The sequence below is a fragment of the Rhipicephalus microplus genome, unplaced genomic scaffold (assembly GCF_043290135.1).
Source record: "Rhipicephalus microplus isolate Deutch F79 unplaced genomic scaffold, USDA_Rmic scaffold_439, whole genome shotgun sequence".
In the NCBI taxonomy this organism is placed as follows: domain Eukaryota; kingdom Metazoa; phylum Arthropoda; class Arachnida; order Ixodida; family Ixodidae; genus Rhipicephalus; species Rhipicephalus microplus.
In genome coordinates, this window is record NW_027465003.1 from 27501 (window position 1) to 34063 (window position 6563).

General features: G+C 59.4%; 2 non-coding genes across 2 annotated transcripts; both read right to left on the bottom strand.

The window, feature by feature from the left end:
- Nucleotides 1-879: 879 nt before the first annotated feature.
- LOC142794492 (5.8S ribosomal RNA) lies at nucleotides 880-1032 on the bottom strand. The gene has a single exon (XR_012892388.1). It is a non-coding gene; the product is annotated as a 5.8S ribosomal RNA (ribosomal RNA).
- Nucleotides 1033-2751: 1719 nt separating this feature from the next.
- LOC142794496 (small subunit ribosomal RNA) lies at nucleotides 2752-4566 on the bottom strand. The gene has a single exon (XR_012892391.1). It is a non-coding gene; the product is annotated as a small subunit ribosomal RNA (ribosomal RNA).
- Between the last annotated feature and the right edge of the window lie 1997 nt (nucleotides 4567-6563).

Sequence of the window (6563 nt, forward strand, 5' to 3'; positions counted from 1 at the left end):
GTGCGTCGTCCGAGCAGTTGCGTGATAAACGACCGTGTCGAAAGCCCAAACACCGCCGAGGCCAGTCGCCGCCGCCGCAAGGGCAGCCACGCAGCCTGGCGAGAGGCATCGTCTCGTGTAGCGTCGCCCCCGCCCCAACTGGAGTGGCCCAGTTTTTTGAACGGGACGGGAACTGCGAAGCACTTAGACCGACGGCGGACTACGACGAGAACGCCTTAAGCTTCGCCAACGTTTCGCCAACTCGTGCGGGAGACTTTTTCCGCTTCGCGGCAAGTCGTCGCGCCGTGCTCTCCGCATCAACCGCGTACGCAGCGAACCGCAAACGTCGGGCGCAGCCTCCTCACCTCCCTGCGCTTTGCGCGCGAACGTTCCCTGTTCGCGCGGCAAAGCCTGGAGGAGGCACGGCCCCGCAGCGTGTTCGAGCGCCCGGTCTACGGGACACCCTGCTTACTTCGAGGGCAACAAGCGCAACGCAAGGCTGCGATCTCGCGCACTTTGCGCACGGCTGGAGAAGCTTTGCTGGCCGGCTTTCGCTCCTCGTGTTTACCGTGCGTTAAAGTTGCGCGTCCGTGGCTCTCGCAGCTCTTGCGCGCCCGGTCGCAGAGAGGAGTACGCAACCTCGACCGCACTTTCCCTGCAGGCTTCCTTCCGACTCGAAGTCCTGCGGCGGTCTCAACGAGGTGCCACATCCTCAATGCAGTCGGTCGCCCCCGTTTCGGTTGGGCTCTGGCACGACGGTCGCCACCGTCTCGCCCTTGAGTGGCCGCTGTTGGCGCTCGCTGTGAGGTGTTCAGCGTGCTGTCCGTGTTGCCGACGCGGTCAAAACGAGTCGACGGCTCACGTTCCCTTGTGCGCCGAAGGCTCTCTTGATATGTGATCCGACCCTCAGACAGACGAAGCCAAGGGAAGACCCAAGGCCGCAATGTGCGTTCAAAGAATCAGTGCTCAGTGTGTCCTGCAATTCACACCAAGTCTCGCAGCTGGCTGCGTTCTTCATCGACCCGAGAACCGAGTGATCCACCGCTTAGAGTCGTGAAAAAGTGTTTGTTCAATTCCGTACAGTCAAAACCAAACGTTTCTGGCACTCGGCCAAACAGTGGCCAAGAAGGGCGCTTTTCAGCGCACGCTTGGACTCCAAAACTCTGCCGCGCCTTTTTCGGCTGCCGCAAATCGAGCAAACGGTGTGTTTCGGACGGCGTTTCGCTTCCGCTACTTGCGAGTGCTTTCGTGGTCCACCCCTCTATAAATACTCGGGAGGCGTCGAAGCCGGTTCTCCAAGCCGGACCCGTAGGTATCGTTGTGTGCTCGCTCTCATTGGCCCGCCTAACCAGAAAATGCCTGCGGTACACCCATTTGGATAAGAGTGCACGCAGATGCGGGCCTCGACGGCTACACATTTCCTCGGGCGGCCGCCTCCCGGCCTCCGTGGAGCGCGGGATGCACGGTCCCATCGACAAGCCTCTCCCGTTTTTACCGTGGCGTCGCGGTTCACCACGGCGGGCGGGTCGGTCTCCTCCGCATAAAAAGGGGGACCCCCGCTTTTTGTTCCACGAAATCGCACAAGCTTTTTTCGCATCCACGGTTTGCCACCGCACACCAAAATGCCGATCCGGCTGCCTACTTTAGCCAACAGGTGGAGCCAGGCGCGCCGTACTTGCGCGGCACTTCCCACGTCCACCGAAGTCGGTGCCAAGGACCACTTTCGGCGCCGGAGCCGCGTACGAGCCTACTCGAGGCGGAAGAACGAAGCCAGCAAGGGCCTGGCCGCAAGTGCGTTCAATTGTCGGGACGTCCAAGTCCCTCGTTCTTCCGTGCTTCCTCTTTCGGCAAGTCGTTGCGGCACCTTCCCAAAGCGCGCAGACCCGCTAATCGCGACGAGCGCGACGTGGCCGTGCCGCCTTTCCCTCGGCAGCAAGCAAAACGCCTGGCAACGTCGACGCTCCCCTAACCGCGATCTCGCACCGTGTTTCGTGTGGCGAATTCAAAAGCCGGCCGGCGCTGCTGCAACCATTACGGTCGGTACGCATACGCCGCGGAGGGCGGGACGGTCATCGGAGCGTGCGGTTCCTCCATCGAGTACTGCGCACCTCGGCCGTCGCATCGCCGTGCCATGACCGGCCGCGCGTCAACGCGAACCGGTGCCAGCGAGATCCCTCGCCTGCAAGAACCGACCGGCAGCCTCCGTCACCCGAGGACGCGGAGGCGCTTGCCGCGGACGGCGGGACGGTATGCACTGGTGCACAGCGGACCCGTCACATCGCCAGTTCCTTGACCGACCGCCGACGCTTGTGCCGTTCCTCTCGTACTTGGCAGTCGCCGCGCGATTGTCGGGTCTCGTTCTTGCACGCTCGAACGGTCGGGAGGGCACTCGGCTGGCGTTTCGGGAACGCGCAGCCTCGCCTTCTACCGACGTAACCACGACTCGCCGTTCGCGCTCCGCCGCTCCTGTTTACAGTACTAGGCGGTCCCGCAGCGGTCGGGTCGCGCATTTCGAGCGCTTCGAGCCACGGTGCAGTGGCGGGTCGAAAGCCGACCTATGAGTGCGTTGCGCCGTTTGTACCCGCGTCCGCCACCTGGCCGACCGTCCAAGGTCGCGGTGTTGGCGTCCGCTGGGCGCAACAATTTGTCACGGGGTGCCGCTCCACATTCAGGCAGCCCCGTGGGGAAAAGCCGACCCCGCGTCCAAACGGGGTCAGCGGCAGAAAGTGTCGGGCGCAGACGCAGCTGAGGCGCTCACCCTTCACAATCCGTTAATGATCCTTCCGCAGGTTCACCTACGGAAACCTTGTTACGACTTTTACTTCCTCTAAATGATCAAGTTTGGTCATCTTTCCAACAGACCGGCGCAACCGAAAGGCCGCGCCGGACATCGGTCCGAAGACCTCACTAAATCATTCAATCGGTAGTAGCGACGGGCGGTGTGTACAAAGGGCAGGGACGTAATCAACGCGAGCTTATGACTCGCGCTTACTGGGAATTCCTCGTTCAAGGGGAACAATTGCAAGCCCCTATCCCAATCACGAAAGAAGTTCCACGGGTTACCCAGTCTTTTCAGACAGGGATAAAGACACGCTGCTTCCTTCAGTGTAGCGCGCGTGCGGCCCCGGACATCTAAGGGCATCACAGACCTGTTATTGCTCTGTTTCGTGCGGCTAGGAGCCGCTTGTCCCTCTAAGAAGGTTGTAAGGTGCTGAGAACCCCGCACCTATTTAATAGGCTAGAGTCTCGTTCGTTATCGGAATTAACCAGACAAATCGCTCCACCAACTAAGAACGGCCATGCACCACCATCCACCGAATCAAGAAAGAGCTCTCAATCTGTCAATCCTCCCAGTGTCCGGGCCGGGTAAGTTTTCCCGTGTTGAGTCAAATTAAGCCGCAGGCTCCACTCCTGGTGGTGCCCTTCCGTCAATTCCTTTAAGTTTCAGCTTTGCAACCATACTTCCCCCGGAACCCAAATACTTTGGTTTCCCGGAAGCTGCCCGCCGAGTCATTTGAGTAACTCAGGCGGATCGCTGGTTGGCATCGTTTATGGTCAGAACTAGGGCGGTATCTGATCGCCTTCGAACCTCTGACTTTCGTTCTTGATCAATGAAAACATTCTTGGCAAATGCTTTCGCAGTAGTTCGTCTTGCGACGGTCCAAGAATTTCACCTCTAGCGCCGCAATACGAATGCCCCCGTCCGTCTCTCTTAATCATTACCTCGTATTCCAAAAACCAACAGAACAGAAACGAGGTCTTGTTCTATTATTCCATGCAAGTTTATTCAGGCGACTCGCCTGCGTTGAGCACTCTAATTTTTTCAAAGTAAAAGCACCGGCCATCTCGAGGCACACAATGAAGTGCACCAAGAAAGAACCGGCATGATGTTCAGTCCGAGCCGTCGCATCGGGTAGATGCACTACTCGTCTGGAACTGAGATCCAACTACGAGCTTTTTAACCGCAGCAGCTTTAGTATACGCTATTGGAGCTGGAATTACCGCGGCTGCTGGCACCAGACTTGCCCTCCAATTGATCCTCGTTAAAGGATTTAGAGTGTACTCATTTCAATTACGGGGCCTCAAAAGAGTCCCGTATTGTTATTTTTCGTCACTACCTCCCCGTGCCGGGAGTGGGTAATTTGCGCGCCTGCTGCCTTCCTTGGATGTGGTAGCCGTTTCTCAGGCTCCCTCTCCGGAATCGAACCCTGATTCTCCGTTACCCGTAACAACCATGGTAAGCAAGTAACCTACCATCGAAAGTTGATAAGGCAGACACTTGAAAGAAACGTCGCCGGCTCGTGGCCATGCGATCAGCACAAAGTTATCCAGAGTCACCACACAATACGGGCCGAAACCCGATCGATCTTGGTCTAATAAAAGCACCCGTTACCCAAAGGGCTCCAGGCTCACTGCATGTATTAGCTCTAGAATTGCCACAGTTATCCAAGTAGGAAGAAACGATCTAAGGAACCATAACTGATTTAATGAGCCATTCGCGGTTTCGCCTTATTTCGGCATGTACTTAGACATGCATGGCTTAATCTTTGAGACAAGCATATGATTACTGGCAGGATCAACCAGGTAATCGTTCGACTGCGCGTCCGTCCTCGCCCTCGGCGGGCCGGACGCAGTCTGTGTGCGGCGGAGGCCACCTTCAGGCGCCCCAACACGCTTATTTTGCACTCCGAGATGACGGCGTTCGAGCTCGCTACGGCACAACCTTCCCGAAAGACGAGTGGGAGCCGTGCGGCAAGAAGCACGTTCATGCTCGCTCTTTTTCGTTGCATCGACTCGGTCGCGCCGTGCGGGTTGCCCAAGCCCGCTGCACTGTCGGTGGACCGGCCGGAACTAGCAACGGAGCCGAGACTGCAAAGCCGCCAGACGACGGGTCACGCCCGCGTCTTCGGCGCTTTCGCATCTGAATCGCCCGAGGACGACACGGAACACACCTCGATATCGTGGTAAAACGGCACCGTCCGACAACCAGCCCCTAACGCATCAAGCGGATGAGGCTGCAGACGACTGCCGTGGATTCCCCTGGAGCAGACCCGAGGACACGCTTGACGAGGCCGAAGCCCGCCGCATATCAGACACCCGGTCGCTTTCGCGTACGCCGCTCACGAGAACCCCCACATAATAGCAGCGATAAGTACCCAGACCTCCTTGGGCCCTAATACGAGCGTACTCGAGAAAATTTCACCGCGGGTGTGCCCCGAAACGTGTGGCATGTTGAGCGTGCCACAAGTCTACGTCGCTCTCAAACCCGCCGAGGTCGTAGAATTTGCGACCCTACTCACGAAATTCCCACCGAGGATACGGCCGCAAACGTACCGCACCTTGGGTAGGCCACGAGTTTGTGCAACACTACGCTGACGGCACAGCACCGAGGTCGTGCGCGCACGCACGGGAAAATTCCGCCGCGGTTTCTGCCGAAAACGTGAGGCACCACGACTCTCCGCAAGTTCGCGTCGACTGCGAAAGACCGAAGTCGTGAACGACGTGTCCGCTACTCGCCGCCGACACGCTGGACACCAAACGTACAACGACTCGACGGCGTCGTAGAGGCCCACGACGCGGTTTTCCTTAACGACGTCTCGGCGTGGCACCGACAGGTTAGAACGGCCGACCAACGTTCCCTGTCCGCCGTTCGGCTCAGTCGAAGGGCTCGGCGACTTCGGCAACGCTGCGAAGCCGCACGGTGACGCACGCCATGTCCCCATTTTTTTTTTCTTTCTGCGTCTGCCGGGGTGCCCCTATAATAGCAGCGATAAGCACCCAGACCGCCGTGGGTCGCTCGCCCCGGCTGACGTGGTTTTTCGTACTCCTGCGGCGGTCGCCGTCAAGCACGTCCAAATACGCTACTTTCGTGGGCGCATTCACGCTCTTTCGCTTCGCCGGAGTGCCAGCACTCACTCTGCCAAAAACGGCGAACATCCGAGCGGCGGTTCCCACTTTTGCGTCGGCGTCGCAAACCCCGCCCCGGCAGACGAGGTTTGCCGTACTCGTGCGACGGTGGCCGGCGGGCACGTCGAAAGACGCCGATATCGTGCGCGAATTGGCGCACCTTGGCTTCACCGGAGTGCCGCCACTGACTCCTCCAAAAACGGCGAAGATCCGAGCGGCGCTTCCCACTTTCGCATCGGCGTCCCGAACTCCGCCCCGGCTGACGCGGTTTACCGTACTCGTGCGACGGTCGCCGGCGAGCACGTGGAAAGACGCCGATATCGTGCCCGAATCGGCTCCGTTCGGCTTCGCCGGAGTGCCAGCACTGGCTCGGCGAAAGACGACGAACATCCGAGCGACGGTTCTCACTATTGCGTACGCGTCGCAAACCCCGCCCCGGCAGACGCACTTTGCCGTACTCGTGCGACGGTCGCCGGCGAGCACGTAGAAAGACGCCGATATCGTGCCGGAATCGGCCCCGTTTGGCTTCGCCGGAGTGCCAGCACTCACTCGGCCACAAACGGCGAACATCCGAGCGGCGGTTCCCACTTAGCCGTCGGCGTCCCGAACTCCGCCCCGGCAGACGCGGTTGCCGAGCTCGTGCGACTAGCGACCGCGAAGCCGTCTCGCGACGCCGC